General features: G+C 36.5%; 2 pseudogenes; both read right to left on the minus strand.

Annotated features, from left to right (window-relative positions):
- Positions 1 to 4,751: 4,751 nt before the first annotated feature.
- On the minus strand, positions 4,752 to 11,331 carry LOC133752609 (phosphatidylinositol N-acetylglucosaminyltransferase subunit C-like; annotated as a pseudogene).
- Positions 11,295 to 11,409, minus strand: LOC133753940 (U2 spliceosomal RNA; annotated as a pseudogene).
- Between the last annotated feature and the right edge of the window lie 12,336 nt (positions 11,410 to 23,745).

The raw sequence follows: 23,745 nt of genomic DNA on the forward strand, positions 1-23,745 counted from the left end.
CTATTGATGCACAACTTAATTCTTTATCCCTTTTAGTATTTTTTTGTTCTACTTAATAATATTGGTTGAACTCTGTAATTAATACACAATTATTCTTAGGTGTTTAAAGTTAACTGAAAAGTGATCTCTGTTAAATATAAGAGTAGGAAAAAGAGAGGAAGGAGATGTACAATTTGGGACATGCTCAAGCTGACTTGCCCCAAATGGTAGAGTTAGAAATGTGCCAGGGGATTCCAATTCAATCCCATCAAGGTGGCATGTACCACTGCCATCTCACTAGTCCAAGTGATCAATTTCAGTTCACAATTGATCATACTGATAGGTCTACGAGTCAAAGGGATCATATAAACAAGACTAGTGTCTGCTAATACTAACTAATAGAATAAAAAAGGGAGAGAATGATCCAACATGGGAAGTGAGATACACAGCAGACTCATAGAATGGCAGATGTCCTAAATAGCACTCTGGCCTCAGAATCAACCCTTAAGGCATTTGGATCTGGCTGAAGAGCCCAAGAGAGTATTTCAGGCATGGAAAGCCAAGACGCTCTGGCAAACAAACAAGCAAACAAACAAAACAAAAAGCCTAAATAGAAGATCTCTGTGAGTGAGATCCCAGTAGAAAAAACAGGCCATCAAAGAAGGACGTAACTTTCTCTGAAGGGAGGAGTGAACCTCCACTTTGACTATGACCTTGTCTAAATAAGATCGAGGTTGGCAAACTCAAAAGGCTTCCATAGCTTCCATAGCGTTGGCAACTCATGACAAGAGCCTAGGGAGATTACTGATGCCATAAACAAGAGTGTCAATTTGTTAAGTCAACAACAGGAGTCACTGTGCACTTACTCCTCATGTAGAATCTCTGTCCTTAATGTGTTGTTCAATGTGAATCAATGCTATAGCTAGTACTGAAACAGTATTTTACAATTTATGTTCTGTGTGGGTGCAAACTGTTGAAATCTTATTTAATATATACTAACTTGATCTTCTGTATATAAAAATAATTGAAAATGAATCTTGATGTGAATGGAATGGGAGAGGGAGCGGGAGTTGGGAGGGTTACGGGTGGGAGGGAAGTTATGGGGGGGAAGCCATTGTAATCCATAAGCTGTATTTTGGAAATTTATATTTGCTAAATAAAAGTTAAAAAAATTTAAAAAGTAATGAGCAAAACTGTCTCTTTGAGATTTGATTATTGTTTACAGCCCTTGTCTATACTCTTGAGGAACAGTGGTTTTTCTATCAAAAAAAAAAAAAAATAAGCGAAATCATCTTCAAGAATCAGCCCTTGCATAAATAGTTCAGGAACACTTCTTTTAATTTTTTTTTACTCCATTTGTTCTGCTATCTCTTTCTTTCTTTCTTTCTTTTTTTCTTTCTTTCTTTCTTTCTTTCTATTTCTCTTTCTCAGATAAAATAAAAGAGAGAGTAGGAAGGGGAGGAGAATGCGTGGGAGGGTGGGCACAGTGGGAAGAATTACTATGTGTATAATGTATTTATGAGATACATACAAATTAAAAATAAATATGAAAAAGAAAAAAAGAAAATGAATCTAAACAAATATTTTACACCCATCACAAAAAATTAACTGGAAATGAAACATAGACTTAAATTTAAAATGCAAAGTTAAAAATCCCTTGAAGATAATATAGGAGAAAAACCTAGATGCTTCTGGGTTTGGAGATGATGTTTTTGATATGACACCAAAGACATGATTGATAAAATCATTAACCAACTCAACAAATTAAAATTTAAACATTTCTTCCCTGAAAGAGGCACTGTAAAAAGAAGGAAAAGATGACACAGGCTGGGAGAAAATATTTGCAAAAGACATTTGTGATAAAAGACAATTATCCAAAATATACAAAGACCTCTTCAAATTCAACAGTGAGGAAAAATTAGATTAAAAAATGGCAAAAATGCCTTAACACACACCTCACTCAAACAGAAACACCAATGGCATATAAGTAAAGAAAAAAATTCTGTACCTTATAGGTCATCAAGAATATGTAAATTAAAACAATACTGAGATACCACTATACATGTATTCAAAAGATCCAAATCCAGAACTGTCACCACATGGTTGCTAGAAAAGATGTGAAGTAATAGGAACTCTCATTTGTTGTAGTAGGAATACAAAATGTTACAGAAACTTTGGCAGACAACTTAGTAGTTTCTTAAAAAATTAATCATATTCTTATCATACGGTGCTACAATCATGCTGCAATCCAAAAGAATTAAAAACATGTCTATCTAAATACCTGCACAAAGATAATTGACACCTTTACTCATAATTGCCCAAACTTGGAAGCAAACAAGATGCCCTTCATAGGTGAATGAATAAACTATGGTATATCCTGACAATAGAATATTATTCAACATTTAAAAATAATAAAATAACTGAAGATTAAATGCATACTGTATATTAAGAGGAAGCCAAATTGAAAAAAAAAACTACCTACCCTATGATTTTAAATATATGCCATTCTGGAAAATGCAAAACTATTGAGACAGTAAAATGATCAATGGTTGCCAGGGTACAGGGTGTAGGATGAGTAGGCAGATCACAGAGGATATTTTAAGGCAGGGAAACTGCTCTGTATGATGCCATAATGATAGATACACATGACTACACATTTGTCATTACCCATAACATGTACAAGACCCAGAGTGGTCTTTGGATGATGATGTGTCAATGTAGGTTCATCAAATGTTAACAGATACACCACCGTGGTAAGGGGTGGTGATAATGAGAAGGTAAACTGAAACGCAGGAACTATGTACTTTTTCTTTCTGTGACCCTAAATTTTGTTCTAGAAGATATATCTATTTTAAAAATTATTAGAAGCTTAGCATGTGAAAAAGACCTAGGGCTACAGAAAGAATAATAACAATGAGGGTTTCTGATGGCATAGTGACAGTGGCAGTGAGCAGAAGGATGGCAAGACATGAGGCGAGAGAAAAAAGCATGTGTGATGGATCTTAAAGACCATGGTAACAATTTTACATTCATTATAAAGGAAATAGACTGCCATTGCTTTAAACTGGGCAGTGATGTGACCATATTTACATTACAGAAAGATTCTTTTAGTTACATTACAGACAATGATTTGGAAGGGCCAAAACGAAAGGAATGGAAACCAGGGAGGAGAACATTGCAGTTAACTTTACTATCTATAACCAGAATCCCTGAGTGTTATGGTATATGTGTTCCCTCCAAATTTCATGTGGAAATTCAATTGCCACTGTGATGGTTTGGGAAGTAGGACCTTTCAGAGGTGATTGGGTCTACATTGCTCCATTTTCATGAACAGATTAATGCCATTTTCCCTGGAGTTGGTTAGGTATAAAAATAAATTGAGTCTGTACATGTTGACTTGCCCTCTACCATGTTATAAAACAGTGAGAAGGCCCTCACCGGAGGCTCACACCTTGGTATTGACTTCCCAGTATCCAGAACTGTGAGCAATGCATTTTTACCCAAAGTAAATTTTTCAGTCTCAGGTAGTTGGCAGTAACAATACAAGATGGACTAAGACATGGAGGCTACCCCATTTCGAATAACAGCAGTCTGTCTGAAAATATTTGCATTTATTTATTTGAAATAGAGTAAGAGGGAGGAGAGAAAGAGAGCAAAGCAGGTGGGGGGGAGAGAGAATGAATGAGAATCTTCCATCCACTGGTTCACTCCCCAGATGCCTGTGACAGCCAGGGGTAGGCTAAACAGGATTCTAAGCCAGAAACTCCATCCGGTCTCCACATTTGTGGCAGAGGTCCAAGTATGTGAGACATCATCGGCTGCCTGCAAGTCCATCAACAGGAAGCTTCAGAAGTAGAGTAGCTGGAACTCTAACAGGCACTCTGATATAGGAAGTAGGAATCCCAAGTAGAGGCCCACCCAGCTGCATCACAATGCCCACTAGTAAAGGCAGTATTTAACTATAAAACATAATTCTATGTTGCTCCCTCATAGTAATTCCTATTATGACACCACTTCTTGTCATATATCTAGATTTCAGTGAAATGAAGTTTTTAAATTTCATTGAATGGCAAATATGGTTAAATATGTTAATTCACATTTGTATGGTATAGATATTATGAAGAGTTTTGCAAAATGGATACTTCATAAATATATTTGAAATACAGTGATAATCTTATTAATGTATTTTAAGTCCTGCAATATTAACCCATATGTTTTTTTTTTCTCTCAGCCACACATAAATTTCAAATGGAAAACATTCCAATGCCATCTTACAATATGAACCCAAGAGATAAATGAATTTATTAAAAATCAAATCCCAAATAATACTCAGTAGGGAAAAAATAAATGACCCGTAAGGGGAAAAAAAAGCTTTCCATGATTAAAAATGCCATTTATCAGCTCATTAAATCTCTTAGGAAAATATTTTATGGGACTTTAAAGTTTCTTAGCATTCATGAACAAATTTTAATTAAAAGAAAAAGTTGTAAGAAATTTAGTTAATAATGGGACTATATGAATCTTTTTTTGGGATGTGTTTTGTTTAATAAAAACATCACTTCATTTGTTACAGTGAATAGTAAATGAGAGGCAATAATTCAAGAGGGATGCAGGAAACTTTTTTATCCACAAAAGAACACAAAGGACATGTACACTCACCACCCATGCCTTTGCTTTTTTCTTTTGATCTCTGTTCTCTTACCCACATCAGTCTGCTGTTTCCAGAACTGAATTTTTCCTTCAAATTCTGTATTTGTAAGAAGGCTAGTCTGTTAGCTTGCTTTAACGATATGGCAGTGCTCGCTAAGTTGGCTGAGGAACCTGGACAAGTCTTCTTTGATTTCAGCTTCATCCCAAGGCCCATAAATGTTTCCCTTTAAAAGCTGCAGGCAAATGAGGTAGAAAGGGCAGAGGCATGATATGGAAACCAGCAAAAGGGCAAAGAGTATGGCTTCCACAACACTAATGGACAGCAGCCTCCCAAGGCTGAAATTGCAAAAAGCAATGTGACCCCCACATAACTGCAGGGAGTACATACCTTCAGTTTCTTCTGCAACATGGACCACAGGGCAAAAATCTGGATGGCAAATGTCACCATGATAAAGGCACACAGGGACAAGGGGGAAGGCATGAGGCTGGGCAGACAGTAGAAAAGATAGCCATATTCAAGGACAGTGTGCTGGACAAAATGGCAGCATTGGCACCATAGTCAAAGAAGACGAGGTGGCCTAACAGCATGAAGACTGACATGGCATAGATGGTGTCAATGCTGACAGATTCTGTAAGGGTCTTTATCACTGGTGAAAAACCAGAATTGAAAGCAATGAAAATCAGAGCACTGGGTCCACCCACTCTTCTTCTACCCTTCACCTCCATCAATGAGATCGAACAAAATGTACCAAATCAATGAAGAAGCCAAGCCAGTCCCAAAAAGCCAGTGAGGTGCTAGAAGACCCTCATCCATATACCACCAAATAACCACAAAAACACAGACACCGCAGAGCTGCTGTACCACAATACTGGACTCAGATATCACAGCCAATATTGGTATTTCTGGGCATAGACATTTTCCTGGAGCTCCTCCAGGAACCTCCAGTCCACCTAGTTATCAGGGAAAGGCTGCCACTCATATAAGGCCTTCTACCACCTGAACTCCTCGGTGTTAGTTACAGATTGGGCACATATTATCCTCTCCTTCACTCAGGCCAGTTCAATCTCCCTTGCAGAAGTCCATGTGTTCCTGGTCTTTAGGAAGTTTTGAAGTAAGACCTCTCTGGAAATTCCATGCTGTGCTGTGGTTGATATTCTACTGACCTTTCCTTGTTTTCAAAGGCAGCAACCCAGGCTAAGTCTGCAAAGCTGAATTTCTTCTCTGAGGCAAGATAAACACAGCCAAATTTCTTATTTCTTCCATGAAGACCACTATAGGTTTTGCTTTGCAAGCCTAACACCCTGAGAGCCCCCCCACCCCCTCACTGCAGCTCGGCCCCCAGCCCAAGCATATCATGGCTGCTGCCTGGGCAAAAGGGTCCGCAGCACAGAAAAGTACAACCATGCCAGCAGGGTTGGAGACTGGACCAAGGTCAGCTAAGGTAGGGTAGGGCTGGATGTCCCCAGGGTTCTCTACTCTCCCTTAGGGCCTCCCCCACCTGCTGCTGCCTCTCACCCAGTCTTGGTCAGCAAGGATGACAGAAGAAAAGGAAGCCCAGAAACTACTGCCCACAGTAGAACCACCTGCCCACAAGATCCTAGGGCTGCACCTATATGAATCTTAACATGAAGCTAATATTCATTGTTTCTAGTACCTTGTAGTCTGTTTAGTTTATTAGGGAGACTCTTACTTAGTACCTACTATGTGTTAATAATTATTCTAAATGTATTGGCAAATAGTAATGGCTTGTATAAAGTTCATGTCTTACAATTCTATTTTCCCACTGTGGTGGAACAAATGGTAGAATAAATGTTTCATTTACTGTTAGTAAAGACAACAGTCTGAATATCTAGAGATACATTATTAAGTCTGGGATTTTGAGTCTTGATGCAGTCTAGATTTGCATTAAAGCTTTTCATTTCTAAGTAATCTTCAGGGGATAAATCTTGCCAAATTTTAAAGGAACTGCTTTACTTTTTATGTATAAAATTAGCAATACAGAATTTTTCCTATATTATGATGTAAATGACAATGTATTTTATTTCTGAGATCATAAAATAGTTATACTTAGTGAAAATATTGATTGGTGCATTACAGGCAGATCTTATTTTGTTTTGGAACTGATTAACTATATTTTATTATCTTTTGACCTTCCAGTACCTTAAATATGACCATATATCTTTTACTATTTCTACTAATACATGAATAACAGCTATTTGAGCAGTTTTAAGAAGTCAGTGTATTGCATGCCTTCTTGGGTTTTTTTCCTCTGTATTTTTACTCTAAGCAAAGTGTATCCCACTGAGAGGTGAAAAGATCTGTGAGCATCTGGATCTTAGTCTGCTGCCACCTGTAACAATCTTCATTAATCTTTAATCCTTTCCCCATTTCCTGAAAAACACTGACAAAATTAATCAGTGACAAAGTTAATTAGAGTTTATTTCACCTAAAATGTCTCATCATCTCCAATTCTGTGTACTACTGGGCAATGCATGTTAGAGAGAATATCTATAGTGATGCTTATCAAAGTAATTGAAAAAATTAACCACTTTTCAAAATAACCCACTTTTTTTAGTTCCTAGTTTGGACTGTTTTTGAGTCAAACTGTGTCCCACAAAAAGATATGATAAAGTTCTAATCCCCAATAGCTCTGGATTGAATTTATTTGAAAATAAGCCTTTGCAGGTAAAGGCCATTAGGGTGGATGCTAATCCCATATGATTGATGTCTTTACAAGACAAGTGATGCAGACAGAGGTACACAGGGAAACACTATGTGATGACAGAGGCAAAGACTGGGTTGGATATTGCCAAAGACAAAGGAATTTTAAGGATTACTGGCAACCATCAGAAGCTGAGAGGAAGCAAGGAAGAATTCCATGAAGAAATTAGCAAGACCATGGCCCTGTGAACACTTTGATTTCACACTTCTGGCCTCCAGAATAGTGAGAATTATCCTCTGTTGTTTTAAGCCACTGAGTTCATGGTATTTTGCTATAACAGCCATAGCAAACTAATATAGAGTTTAAGCACATTTTAGTCTTCAAGGGAATAAAGACCATGCAGACATCAAATTCCAAGATACACAGTTTGGTGGAGCCAGTAGGTGTGAGATTAATAGAGGTCAGTAATGCCGTGTTTCTAAGATGTACTGGTTCAGATGGGGAAGGGTGGTTGCTGATTTCTGATTATCTGCAAGTCAACTTCATTTTGAGATAGGTGTACATTCTATTGAATTATCTGTGTACTACTGTATTTCCTTGAACTTAAGAAAGGATCAAAGGTTTAAGCAAGAATTATGTCTGACCCCATTATGTGAGATTCTAGGATGTAAAACATGATTAAAGAGGGCTTGATGTTCTCATACAGTTAAGTCTATTATTTTGAATAACACCGTTGAAGAGGAAAACAATCAATGAAACAACAAATTAAGGTTTTATGGGACCTAAATTTATAAAATTAGGTGATTCTGTCTATGATGACTATGAGAAGAGTGTTTGGTGATTGTGTCCATGATGACTAAGAGAAGAGTGTTTGGGTAAGTAATAGTCAAAATTAACTGAACTTTCGGGGAGATGGTAGAAAGTTGAGGGTGACAAGAATAAGCAGAATTTTTTTACATAAAAGATGGTGTCATTTGCATTAGAGAAGTTTTAATTCTTTCTTTTCAATAAATGTCTTTTACTTATTTTTCTTACATAATTGTACTTGATCAAGCCTCCAATACAATAGTAAATGACATCCTTGTTTTGTTCCTAATTGTAAGGATAAGCATTATCTTTGGGAAAAATGCATGATATTAAACATGCTTTTCATAGATGCCCTTTTTGGTTTCAAGGAGCTCCTTTCTATTCTAATTTATTGATTGCTTTTATCATAAAAATGCTTAGGTCCTGTCAAAGTCTTTGTATTTTTTCTCATCTATTAAGAATATATTTTTGTACTTTTCCCTATCGATATGTTGTATACAAGGATTATTTTTCATATGTTGTACAAACCTTGCATTCCTGAGATAAATCCCATTTGCTCATCATGTGTGTTCCTTTTAATATGCTGGTAGATTCAATTCACTGCCATGTTTTTGATGAATGTTATGACTTGTTTAATAACAGGTTTGTAGGATTTTTTTCACCTTGTGATGTCATCATCTGATTTTGATATCAAGGTAATACTGGCCTCATGGCACGAGCTGGCAAATAATTCCTCTTCATTCATTTTTCTGCAATAGTTTGTAAAGAACTAGTATTGATTCTTTAAATGCTTGGTATAATTAGCTAGTGGAGGGGCTGCATTGTAGTGTTGCAGAACAACCAAGCATTTGTGATGCCGGCATCTCATATCATAGTGCTGGTTCTAGTACTGGCTGCTCTGCTTCTAATCTAGTTTTCTGATAATGGGTTTGGGAAGGCAGCAGATGATGGCTCAAGTCCTTTGTCCCTTGCCACCCACATGGGAAACATGGATGGAGTTCCTGCCTCCTGGCTTCAGCCTGGCTCAGTCCTGACTGTTGCAGCCATTTGTGGAATGAACGTGTGGATGGAAGATCTATCTTTCTCTCTCCCTCCCTCCAACTTCCCTCTCTCCCTCTCTATCTAAAAAAAAAAAAAATCAATCTATCATTAAACAAAATTTAACTAGCCGAAGCCATGTGGTTTTGGGCTTTCTTTTGGTTATTAATCTCATATAACTCTGTTTAGAATCATTTTGATTCAGTTTCATTAGCTTTCATTTCTAGAATTTGTCCATCTCATATAAGTTGTATAATTTGTCTGTATGAAATTGGTGATAGTGCTTCCTGATAATCCTTTTTAATTTTACGAGATCATTAGTAACATCCATACTTTCATTTCTGAGTCTAGGCATACGACCCTTCTCTCTTATCCTGGCGAATCCTATGTGTTTCTCAACTAATCAATCTTTTCAATGAACCGTGTTTTTTGTCATTATTTTTCTGTTTTTTTTCCCTCTTGTTTATCACATTTATTCCCACTGAAATATTCATTGTCTCCTTCCTTCTCCTTCCTTTGTGTTTAGTTCTTCATTCTCTGTTGTCTTAAGTTGGGACACTAGGTTATTGATTTGAAATCTTTCCTCTTTGATAATACAGCTATTTTCTGTTATAAATTTTGCTCTAAACATTACTGTAGCTATAGGCAATCCATTTTATGCTGTATATTGTTTTCAATTAAGTCAAAATATTCTCTAACTTACTTAATTTTTTTTTTACTTTGAGATTTTAATTTTATCCATTATTGTTTGGGGGTACATTATTTAACTTCTATATATTTGTGGATTTATCAAATTTCCTTTCCTTCTTAACCTCTAATTTCATTCCACTTTGGTCAGAGGAAATGCTTTGTATGACTTCACTTCTATTAAGTTTATTGAGAATTGTTTTATGGCCTAGTATATGGTATAACTCCAAGAATATTCCATGTGACCTTGAGAAAAATGTGCATTTTGCTGTTGTTAGTTGAAGATGGGTCTATAATTTTTGGTTAGGCCTTTTGCTTTGTTGTCTTACTGAAACATTTTTCCCTTTTATTTCTATTCTATCCAGTTGTTCCACCCTTCATTAGAAGTAGGATATCAAAAACTCCAACCATTATGTTGAATTGCCTATTTCTACATAAAAATTTTTCAGTTTTTATTTCATGCATTATGGGGTTCTGCATTTAGGTCATATACATTTATTTTATATTCTTCATAGTCTGATCTTTTACAATTATAAAACGTTCCTTACTTTCTCTCAAAACAATCCTTGTCTCTATTTTATTTGGTATTAGTGCAGCCAGTCCATCTATCTTTTGATTATTATCTTCATGGTGAATAATGTTCTTTTAATTTCAACTGATTTGTGTCTCCAAGTCTCAAGTGTACTTCCTGTAGAAAGAACATTATATATACATATATTTGATTCATTCTTCCAAACTCTGACTTTTTACTTGAGTGCTGAATTCATATATATTTAATGTAATTTCTAGTAGGATTTGTATCTTCCACTTTGATATATTTCTAAATGTTACAGGGTTTTATTTTGTTTCTCTTTCCTTCTACTGCTCTCTCCTGTTCTGTTAATTACATATATTCTAGCACATAATTTTAATTACCTTGTCATATTAGTATGATTTTAAAATTATTTTCTTAATTGCTCTGGTAATTACAAGACACATCTTACTTAATAATAATCCAGCAGATTAATAACAATTTAATTTCAGTAATATAAAAAAACCTTTTCGCCTATAACTCTCCATTCCCACTCTCCTCTTTTAAGATGTTATACCTGTAGAACTTATTCCTTTATATATTCTATATATTATATACATTTATAATTATTGCTTTATAGAGTTACATTTTATAGCAGATAATAGAATTATTATAAGCAAAATATATTTGCATATTTACTTCTAGTTACTTTTATAATTTTTCCTCATCTATTTATATGGACAAAAGTCATTGTGCAGAGACCTCTCACTAGATTCTGATTTGAATTACTGTCTAGTGTCTCTTGCTTTGAACCTGAAGATCTATCTTTACTATGGTTGATAGAGTATATTTACCAGCAAGGAATTCTTGAAATGTCTTCATTTCTCCTTTATCTTTTGAAGTAAATTTTGCCATATCTGGAACTCTTCTTTAACAGTAATTTTTGGTGCCTTTTTTTTTTTTGGTACTTTAAATATAACATTCCATTACCTCCATGGTTTCTGGAAACATTTGATGTTAAACTGGTAAGAACAGGTACTACACTTGACCTTAGCCAAAAGGCCGAGAAGCAATCTGGAAATATCTGCTAATCTTATTTTAGAACTGTAGTACATTATGAGTTGCTGCTCTCTTGCTGCTTTCAAAAATTTCTGTCTTTGGTATTTGACCATTTGACTACAATGTGTCAATCTGTAGATTTTTTTGATTATCTTACTTCAAGTTGAGTTTATTGGACAAATTTATTAATGTTTTTCATAAAATTTGGAAAAAATATAGTCATTTTTTGACATTTATTTATTTGTTTGAAAGGCAGATTTATAGTGAAAGAGGGAGAGAAAGAAAGAGCTCCCATCCTCTGATTTACTCATGAAATGGACACTACAGCCAGTGCTGAGTCAGGCTGAAGCCAGGAGCTGGAACTTATCCAAGTCTCTCACATGGGTTTCAGGAGGCCCAAGTACTTGGGCCACCTTTTGCTGCTTTTCCAGGTTCGTTAGTAAGCAGCTGGATTGAAAGTGGAGCAGTCAGGACTCAAATCAGAACTCATAAGGGTTGCTGGCATCACAAGCATATGTTTAACCTGCTGTGCTTCAATGCTGGCCCCAATTTTAGCCATTATTAATGCATATATTCTTTCTACCCATTTTTCTCTCTCTTCTCTATTTCAGGATACTGCATTATATTCATGTAGTCTGTAATGGTGCCCCAGAGGTTTCTGGGTCTCTGTTCATCTCTCATCATTCTTTTTTACTCTATTTCTCATAAATGGAATACTCTCAATTGACCTTTATTATAACTTGACTATTTTTCTGTATTATCTATGAAAATTTTATTTTTATCCATATTCTTTGACTTCCTATATCTTTTTTATTAATTTGTATGTATCTCATCTTCCCACCATTACCTGCATTCCCACCCATTCTCCCCCCTTCCTGTTCCCTTTCCTGTTTTATCCAAGAAAGAAAAAGAAAGAAAAAGAAAAAAGAACAAATGGAGTGAAAAAAAGAAAAAAACAATAGAACTGTTCCTCAAGTCTATGCAAGGACTGTTCTATGTTGTTGCTTCTCAAAGGTGATTTGGTTTTTTTCCCCCTTTCTCTCTTCCCTTCCTTCCTCCCCCTTCTTTCCTTTTAGAAATTTAACTGTCTTTAAAGAAGAACCCAAGGATGATGCATCTTTACACTGTCTGATTGAATCTACAGCTGAATCCGTCTACTAAATTTTTTCAGGTATTTTGGGGTATATCCACAGATAAATACATGCACGTGGCTTTCTAAAATACATCTGAGCTTTCAAAACTTCTGTGGCTATCTTAATTCCTAGATGTTCTTTTACACTTTTTGGATAGCTTATTTTAAGCAGCCACAAAGTTAATTTCTTCTAAATTTTTAATGGACATGACTGGAAAAAATCATGTTGAGTGCAATAAGCCAGACACAGAAAGACAAATACCACATGTTCTCCCTTATACGTGGGAGCTAAAATTAAAAAGAAACAACGAAAGCCTCTGTGTATCAGTATTGCTGCAAATACAGCTTTGTAAAACTTTGTTTTATATCTTTGTCAAACCACTGTTATATCTAAAACTAAAGAAAAGACAGAAAGGTAAAGGAAAGGAGGGAGGGTGGGAAGAAGAAATATCATTATGTTCTTAGAACTGCAACTACTAATCATATTGAATCTGTCAAAAACTAAAAATTTAAGAAAGAAACAAATTACTTAAATACATTCTTAAAACTCTCAGAATTACTTTCAGTTAAATATTTATAACACTCTACAAATAAATACTTCTGGGTGGGTGGCTAGGAGCCTTAATGAATTTTGGTTTCCCAGGTTCCAAATTACTAAAGGATCAGAATGGATTAACCATATACAAATGTTCATTTTTTCTCAAAAAAAGAAAATAATCAAAAATACCTGAAATTCTACCTCTCATTAAAGTATGCTTGAACCAGTTGTGACATTAAAAGTTCATTTTGTTTATCCAATAATAAAAAAGTATTACGAAGAATTATAGGGTGATCCTTAAGTAATTCAATAAGTCACTATTTTTTCTAATTTGGGAAAGCTGTCCTTTATTATAAATAAAAACATTTCTCACCATTTGATGAAGAAAAGGTGAGTTCAAAGGGAATTTATAGTTTTTATAGCTGCCATAGCAAAGTACCAGATGCTGAGCGATTTAAACAATGAAATTTTTTTTTCTCACAGTCCTGAAGGCTATAAGTACAAGACCAATGTACAGGTAAAGTTGGTTTCCTGTGAAGACTTACTCCTTGGTTTGCAGATAGCTGATCACTTGCTGCCACTTCACACGGTCATCTATCTGTACACATACACCTCTGGTATCCCGTTTCTAATAAGAATCTCAGTTGTACTGGATTGAAACTCCACTCTATTAGTTCATTTTGACTAAGTCACCTTATCTGTAAATATAACCCCATTCTGAGATACTGAAGGATAGAACCGCAACATATGAATTTGGGAGAAATACCAATCCGCCCATAACATGAAGAATGGTTGACTAAATTATAATGTATGACATTCATGTTCATCTGGGCCTGTGGGTTTTTTGAAACGTCATGTAAATGAAAAGCTTGCAGACAGTAGAGGTAAATTACATTGGATTATACAGGAATGATAGAACCAATAAAATGAATATTCACATAAAGTTAAAGAGTAAAAATCTACCTCGTGCATGATTCAGGAAAAGCAATGAGAACAACAGAGCAGTAATAAAGTCCATCAGCTAAGTAGTGTTTCAGCTGCATTTTAGAAGCTAGTCATAGTTTTTTCATTGTTATCTGCTCCTAATCTTGTGTTTACTTCCTTTCTGTTTGTGATCTATTAATTATTTGAAATACGTATTTTTAAATTCCCAACCATATGAGATATCAGTCACATTTCCATTTCTGATTCTAAATTTTAATATACTATGATCAAAGAATGTGGTAAACATAATATTTATTTTTGCATTTATTCAAGATTGTTTTCTGAAGTACTGTATATAGTCAGACTCTTGAAACAATTAATTGTGCTTGAAAATAATAGGTATTTTTAAATTGTTTGGTGTAACTTTTTATACATATTCATTAGATTAACCTGTTTGAATTGCTCAAATATTTATACTTTCATCAATTATTGGTGTGCTCAATCACTCAGCATCTGAGAGAGATGTTAAAATTTTCTAGTATGGCTATATACTTAACAAAGATAGCATATATGTATCATCCTTTTTTTGTAGTTTGAGGCTATTTGATGTAATTAAGGCCAGAATTTTACATTATACAAGCATAATGCTCATTGCGATTATTATGTAAAGATGCTCTTTATCCTCCAGAATGCTTTAAGCTAAGAAGTTGACATTATTTTTCCAATATCAGGTTTTTTGTTTTTTTGGATTGTATCGATCTGTTTTGTTTTTATACTTTTTAAAATTTTTTGCACATTTTTATGGATGTGTTCATGCTTACAAAAATCATATAGGTTGGTTTAATGAGTTGCCATGCAATTATCACCATGCTTAAATAATTATCCACATTTTGATTTTTTAAAAAACATTCACTTAATAAATATTAATTTTGAAAGTACAACTTCTGGATTATAGAGACTTTGCCCCCCGTAACCTCCCTCCCACCCACAACCATCCCATCTCCCACTCCCTCTCCCATCCCATTCTTCATCAAGATTCATTTTCAATTATCTTTATATACAGAAGATCAACTCGGTATACACTAAATAAAGATTTCAACAGTTTGCACCCACACAGATACACGAAGTATAAGAGTACTATTTGAGTAGTATTTTTACCATAATTCGCATAGTACAACACATTAAGTACAGAGATCCTACATGGGAAGCAAGTTTACAGTGACTCCCGTTGTTGATTTAACAATTGACACACTTATTTATGACATCAGTAATCACCCGGTCCTCTTGTCATGAGCTGCCAAGGCTATGGAAGTCTCTTGAGTTCACAAACTCCGACCTTATTTAGACAAGGACATAATCAAAGTGAAAGTTATCTGCTCCATTCAGAGAAAAGGTACCTCCTTCTTTGATGGCCCGTTCTTTCTGCTGGGATCTCTCTCACAGAGATCTTTCACTTAGGTCATTTTGTTTTGCCACAGTGCCTTGGCTTTCCATGCCTAAGAAACTCTAATGGGCTTTTTAGCCAGATCCGAATGCCTTAAGGGCTGATTCTGAGACAAGAGTGCTGTTTAGGGCATCTGCCATTCTATCAGTCTGCTGTGTATTCTGCTTCCTGTGTTGGATTGTTCTCTCCTTTTTAATTCTATCAGTTAGTATTAGCAGACACAACTCTTGTTTATGTGATCGCTTTGACATTAATCCTATCATTATGATCAATTATGAATTAAAACTGATCACTTTGAGTAGTAAGATGGCACTGGTACATGCCACCTTGATGGGATTGATTTGGAATCCCCTGGCATGTTTCTAGCTCTACCATTAGGGTAAGTCCGAGTGAGCATGTGCCAAACTGAACATCTCCTCCCTCTCTTAGTCCCACTTTTATATTTAACAGCGATCAAATTTAAGTTAAAACAACTAAGAATAATTGTACGTTACTTAAAGAGTTCAATCAATGGTATTAAGTTGAACAAAAAAATATTAAAAGGGATAAAGTATTAAGTTGTTCCTCAAGAGTCAGGACAAGGGCTGATTAAGTCATTGTTTCTCATAGTGTCCCTTAAACTTCTACAGGGTCCCTTTTTGATACTCAGTGAATTGTCACCAATCAGGGAGAACATATGATATTTGTCCATCTGGACTGGCTTATTTCACTCAGCATGATGTTTTCCAGGTTCCTCCATTTTGTTGCAAATGACAGGATTTCATTTTTTAACTGCTGTATAGTATTCTGTAGAGTACATATCCCATAATTTCTTCATCCAGTCTACTGTTGATGGACATTTAGGTTGACTCCAGGTCTTAGCTATTGTGAATTGAGCTGCAATAAACATTGAGGTGCAGACAGCTCTTTTATTTTCCAATTTAATTTCCTTTGGGTAAATTCCAAGGAGTGGGATGGCTGAGTCTTGTTGTAGAGCTACTCAGGTTTCTGAGGAATCTCCACACTGACTTCCATAGAGGCTTACCCAGTTTGCATTCCCACCAACAGTGGGTTAGTGTCCCTTTTTCCCCACATCCTCAAAAGCATCTGTATGTGAGTCATTTTAACTGGGGTAAGGTGAAACCTCATTGTGTTTTTGACTTGCATTTCAATGATGGCTAGGGATCCTGAACATTTTTTCATGTGCCTGTTGGCCATTTGGATTTCCTCTTTTGAAAAATGTCTATTTAGATCCTTGGCCCATCTCTTAAGTCGGTTGTTTGTTTTGTTGTTGTGGAATTTCATTATCTCTTTGAAGATTCTGGTTATTAATCCTTTATCAGTTGCATAGTTTGCAAATATTTTTTCCCATTCTTTTGGTTTCCTCTTCACTTCCCTGACTGCTTCTTTTGCAGTACAGAAAATTTCTAATTTGATGTAACCCCAATTGTTAATTCTGGCTTTGACTGCCTGTGTCTCCGGGGTTTTTCCAAGAAATCTTTGCCTGTGCCAATATCTTGCAGGGTTTCTCCAATGTTCTCTGATAATTTGATGGTGTTGGGTCATAGATTTAGAACTTTAATCCATGTTGAGTGGATGTTTGTGTAAGGTGTAAGGTAGGGTTCTTGCTTCATGCTTCTGCACGTGGAAATCCTGTTTTCCCAGCACCATTTCTTTTTTTTTTTTATTATTTTTTGACAGGCAGAGTGGACAGTGAGAGAGAGAGAGACACAGAGAAAGGTCTTCCTTTTGCCATTGGTTCACCCTCCAATGGCCACCGCGGTAGCGTGCTACGGCCGGCACACCGCGCTGATCTGATGGCAGGAGCCAGGTGCTTATCCTGGTCTCCCATGAGGTGCAGGGCCCAAGCACTTGGGCCATCCTCCACTGCACTCCCTGGCCACAGCAGAGAGCTGGCCTGGAAGAGGGGCAACCGGGACAGGTTCCGGCACCCCGACCGGGACTAGAACCCGGTGTGCCGGCGCCGCAAGGCGGAGGATTAGCCTAGTGAGCAGCGGTGCCGGCCTACCAGCACCATTTCTTGAATAGACTTTCCTTGTTCCAGATCCTTGATCAAATATATAAGTTGCCTGTAGATGTTTGGATTGATTTCTGGTGTTTCTATTCTGTTCCATTGGTCTATCCATCTGTTTCTGTACCAGTACCATGCTGTTTTGATTATAACTGCCCTGTATTAAATCTTGAAATCAGGTATTGTGATGCCTCCGGCTTAGTTTTTGTTGTACAGTATTGCTTTAGCTATTCGAGGTTTCCTGCGCCTCCATATGCATTTCAGCATCATTTTTTTCCAGATCTGAGAAGAATGTCTTTGGTATTTTGATTGGTATTGCATTGAATCCATAAATTGCTTTTGGGAGAATGGACATTTTGATGATAGTGATTCTTCCAATCCATGAGCATAGAAGATTTTTGTTTTCTTGGTATCCTATTTCTTTCTTTAAGATTTTGTAATTCTCATCGTAGAGATCTTTGTCATCCTTGGTTAAGTTTATTCCAAGGTATTTGATTGTTTTTGTAGCTATTGTGAATGGGATTGATCCTAGAAGTTCTTTCTCAGCCGTGGCATTGCCTCTGTATACGAAAGCTGTTGACTTTTGTGCATTGATTTTATATCCTGCTACTTTGCCAAACTCTTCTATGAGTTCCAATAGTCTCTTAGTAGAGTTCTTTGGATCCCCTAAATAAAGAATCATGTCGTCTGCAAAGAGGGATAGGATAGTATAACTTCTTCCTTCCCAATTTGTATCCCTTTAATTTCTTTTTCTTGCCTAATGGCTCTGGCTAAAACTTCCAGTACTATATTGAATAGCAATGGTGAGAGTGGGCTTCCCTGCCTGGTACCAGATCTCAGTGGAAATGCTTGCAACTTTTCCCCATTCAATAGGATGCTGGCCGTGGGTTTTTCATAAATTGTTTTGATTTTGTTGAAGAATGTTCCTTCTATACCCAATTTGCCTAGAGTTTTCATCATAAAGGGTGTTGTATTTTATCGAATGCTTTCTCTGCATCTATTGAGATAATCATATGGTTTTTCTTCTGCAGTTTGTTTATGTCGTGTATTACATTGATCAATTTCTGAACGTTGAACAATCCCTGCATACCAGGGATAAATCCCACTTGGTCTGGGTGGATGATCTTTCTGATGTGTTGCTGCATTCTATTGGCCAGAATTTTATTTGAGGATTTTTGCGTCTATGTTCATCAGGGAAATTGGTCTGTAATTCTCTTTCTCTGCTGCATCTTTTTTCAGGTTTAGGAATTAAGGTGATGCTGGCTTCACAGTAAGAATTTGGGAGGATTCCCTCTTTTTTGATTGTTCTGAATAGGTTGAGAAGAATTGGAGTTAATTCTTCTTTAAATGTCTGGTAGAATTCATCAGTGAATCCACCCGGTCCTGGGCTTTTTTTGGGGGGAGTGTCTGTATTACTGATTAGATTTCTGACTCGTTTATGGGTCTGTTTAGGTTTTCTGTGTCTTCATGGTTCAAATTAGGTAGGCAGCATGTGTCCAGGAATCTATCCATTTCTGATAGATTTCCCTGTTTCCTGGCATACAACTCTTTGTAGTAATTTCTGATGACTCTTTTTATTTCTGTAATTATCCACATTCTGCAAATCTTGTTTTATCTATATTAAACTCCCATTCTTACCTAGCATCCTTCTAAATTACAGAAAAATACAAAATGTCTTCTCCCACATTTTATTCCTCATAGCTTATATTTTACTAATATTTTAGTTCTTCCTGGTTAAACATAAACTGAAGTAATTATTATTGATAGTTTTTGCAGTCAATGCTTAGATTAGATTAACATACACATTTACTAATGTTTTTATTCATCAGTACTTCTTCATTTAATTTAAAAAGTAAAATATTAATTTTAGTATTATATTTTTAGTTGAAATATAAGTTATTAACTATAGGAGACAGTACATGCAAGCAGACAAAAATATCTTAGGTTATTCCTGTTGTGGACTGAACTAAGTTACTGTCAATGGGAATTTAAATAAATGGTGAGCCTGAGAGATATTCCAGAAGGACTGATTAGAAATTTGTTGTGAAAGAAGGAGATGGTGTAGTCTAGGGGAAATCAGAGTTATATGAACACATGTTAGTCCATTTTGCATTCTATAGCAAAAAGCTAGGTAACTTTATACAGAGAAATGATTTATTTAGCTCACAATTCTGGAGTTTCAGAGGCCTGCATCTTGGCAATGGCCTTGTTGCTGGCAGATTTCAGTGGTGGCACAGGACATCACTTGGCAAGATAGAGGGAGTAGACATATGTACCTCTTCTGGTCTCTCTTTATAAAACCAGCAGTATCCAATCATGAGCACTCTACCCTGATGACCTTATTAATACTTATAACATCTCAAAGACCCCACCTCTATTAGGTTTCCACTCTCTTAGTGCCTTACAATGTGGATTCATTTTCAACACATGGACCTTTGGGGAGGCACACTCAAATTGTATCCAAACCATACCACCTGGTTTATCTGAATTTTTTATGAAGGCTCAAGCCGCATTTAAGGAATGCACAAAGAAGAAAACTTTGAATTCTGGACATAATAAATTTGATTCTGTTTTGGAAGTATCTGTGAAGAAATGTCCAATACACATTAGAAAATATGAGCCTATATAAAGAGTTGAAGATGTAGAACTGACAAAAGCAACACCTCATTGAAATAAATACCATCTCTCCCATAATCCGTATATGTGCATGCATTTCCTCCTTCCTTGTATGGGGGCAAGTAGGAGAGTGAAAGGTTGCTAGTTATCTTGGTGGTCTGATAGATGAAAATTTGTTAATGTTTTAAGCATTGTTATTCAAAATAGTGCTTGTGGACCAGCAACAGAACTCAAAAGCATATTAGAGTATAGAATCTCAGCACCACGCATGTCTCTTGAATCAGAATTTACATTTTACCAAAATCCACAGGCGGTTCAATATATCCATTGTTTTCTGATACTCAATATTTTGAGGCAGTATTATAGCTGGCCATGTTTGGGCACATGACTGTTCTTTTTTTTTAAGATTTTATTTATTTATTTGAGAACTAGAGTTACAGAGAGTGAGAGGGAGAGACAGAGAGAAAGGTCTTATTTCCGCTGGTTCACTCTCCAAATAGCCGCAACGGCTGTTGCTAGGCCGATCGGAAGCCAGGAGCCAGGTGCTTCCTCTGAGTTTCCCACGTGGGTGCAGGGGCCCAAGCACTTGGGCCATCTTCTACTGCTTTCCTAGGCTACAGCAGAGAGCTGGACTGGAAGAGGAGCAGCCAGGACTAGAACCCGAGCCCATATGGGATGCCAGCGCCACAGGCGGAGGGTTAACCTACTGTGCCACATTGCCGGCCTGGGCACATTACTGTTCTAAACATGTCTCCTGACACCTGATCTAATTTTGAGTAAGGAAAATTTCAGGCACAATATTCAGGGTGAAAGATCAAGAATTGATACTACATTTTATACTGAAAGTAGATTTGGGTGGGAATTGGAAGACAGAGTAGTAGACCCAGAAAATACATCATACCTTTGAAATGTCTTCAGAAGAAGACCTGCAACTTGCCGGCGCTGTGGCTCACTTGGTTAATCCTCCACCTGCGGTGCTGGCATCCCATATGGGCACCGGGTTCTAGTCCCGGTTGCTCCTCTTCCAGTCCAGCTCTCTGCTGTGGTGCGGGAAGGCAGTGGAGGACGGCCCAAGTGCTTGAGCACCTGCATCCGCGTGGGAGACCAGGAAGAAGCACCTGGCTCCTGGCTTCGGATCGGCGTAGTTCCGGCCATAGCAGCCATTTGGGGGGTGAACCAACGGAAGGAAGATCTTTCTCTCTGTCTCTTTCTCTCACTATCTAACTCTATCTGACAAGTAAATTAAAAAGAAAAAAAGAAGAAGACCTGCAAAGGAGTTCCTATGGGGCTGTGCATTAGCACTTCAATTGTCAGATCATGAGGACTGGAAGTCCAATGGAAAGGACTGAAAAGGGAGGATAGAAGTGTGGTGGAAGGGAACACTCAAGAGACTTGATTAAGTAGTTATTTTATACCCATGGGGATGGATTTCAATATTCTAACAATCAGCATAGCCTTATCAATTTTAACAGAGATCAGTCCTGAGAAAGAGTCCAGAAGGGAGAGGCTTAGGGATATCAATTTTGTAGCAAAATCGCTTGTATGTCCCATGTAAATTCTCTAAGAGGAGCTGGCACTGTGGCACAGCGGGTAAAGCCACAGCCTGCAGTGCCAGCATGTGATGTGGGCACTGGTTTTAGTCCCAGCTGCTCCTCTTCTAATCCAGCTCTCTGCTATGACCTGGAAAGGCAGTAGAAAATGGCCCAAGTCCTTGGGCCCCTGCACCTATATGGAAGACCCAGAAGAAGCTCCTGGCTCCTGGTTTCAGATCAGCCCAACTATGGCTGTTGCAAGCATTTGGCAAGCATACCAGCAGATGGAAGACATTCTCTCTCTCTCTCTCTCTCTCTCTCTCTCTCTCTCTCTCTCCCTCCCTCCCTCCCTCTCAGTAACTGTCTTTCAAATAAGTAAATCTTAAAAAAAAGACTCTAAGATAAAATTCCTAAATTTAATGATAGCCGGGTTTAAAGATAGAAGTAAAGATATTTGAGAGCATTATTTTTTGGAAGTACCCCTCTAATTTCATACTTGAGGCAATTAACTACTCTTCTTATGCTTTTAGTTCATTTTTACTTAATTTTTCCTGGGCTTTTATGCTATTGAGTAAAAAATGAAATTTCTCTTTGGTCCTTGTAAGTTCACAGTTGGGATGTATCCCTGAAACAAGACAGATTGGCAAGAGAAAAAACAAGTGAGTTCATTAATGTGTTCAATGCATTTCACAAAGAAGAAACCTCAAGGAAATGTGAGTCTAGATTATGTAACGTCTTCAATAAGGCACAGAAAAAACTGTAGACAAATGACAGGACAATGGAAAGTGGACTGAGGTAAGAAACTGAGGGAAGGTAAATATGAGGGAAGAAATTAATGGAGTAAAGATAGTTTACATATTCCTCTGATATTGTCTCTGGGCCGAAAAGCATTGTCAACATTGAAGGAGCATTTATATCACGTCCTTAGGAAGAAAAATGGAGGGTAAGAAGAGTTTTGTTTCTGGCTCTGCTTTTCAGTTGCTCAAATTTCTGGGTGACATAGTCTAGATTCTTTCAATGCCTTTAATTACACATGCTAGGAGTAAATATAACATCATTGCATGAGATTATGCCATCACTAAAGTGAAAGAAACTCCACTCTCTACCAACATCTGTGTGTAAATGATTGGTACAAGGACTGAAAAAAAAAAAAAAAACAATAGAATATACACCTGTCCCATTCTCTTCCATTTTTCAGGTCATTGATTTTAGAACAGGATTGTATGTATTTTTTCTTCAAAACATTCTAGTGTCTAATTTAAACTGGACAAATTATAAAATTATTAGCTTTTAGCTCTCAAGAATAAATATAGAAAACAAAGTAAAATCAGCAAACATAAGTAACAAATTAGTAAACAATTTAGTCAAGAATATTGCTAAATTAAAAAAAATCTGAAATGAAATAAAATGACTAAATAGCAGAGTCAACTTGTGCTATTCACAAATTTGTTTCCTTTTTAGCTGTAACATGTAATAGTTTAATGCAGACAGTTCATAATAATTTAATAAAATATTTATAATTCAGTAAGTCATTATTGCTAAAATTTTTGCAGAATATAGGTAAAAATACTTTGTACAGTATAAAGGCAGTAAAATTGCAAAGTAAATGACGTTATCAACATATTTACAAGAAAAGAGAAAGATGAAAGAGAAATGAGAGTTGAACTGAGGTCATCATTCTAGTCTCCACAATCTGCATTAGATAGAAGCGGACAAATGAGATATAAAGGTAGCCATTCACAGGCAGTGATGTTGCTTCATTCAGTTTAAATTAAAACTGACTTCAGGGAAGCTTCCTTCTCCAGGTCTAATATGCAAAGAGCTTTGGAGACATTGCTTTAGTCCTTATTTAAAAAAATCTGGAAAAACAAAAAAAAAAATACTTTTCTTGAACTCATTACAGAGCTAAAATTTCAGGGCATATACTAGCCCAAAACTTAGAGTGACACATGAATTCAGAGAGTTAACATTGAAATCTTCTTTCCTGTAGTAAAAACTTCTGCAAGCCACAAACTAGCATGAACACTTACACAGTCATCTTGATAAACTTCTAGACTGAGTGTGGTACATACAGTGTGAGAATGCGAAAGTCCTGGGGGATTCAGTAATATAGGAATACCCACTTTTTTTTTTGTGGTTCATGTCTAGTACCCA

This window comes from Lepus europaeus, chromosome X (genome assembly GCF_033115175.1).
Source record: "Lepus europaeus isolate LE1 chromosome X, mLepTim1.pri, whole genome shotgun sequence".
Classification (NCBI taxonomy): domain Eukaryota; kingdom Metazoa; phylum Chordata; class Mammalia; order Lagomorpha; family Leporidae; genus Lepus; species Lepus europaeus.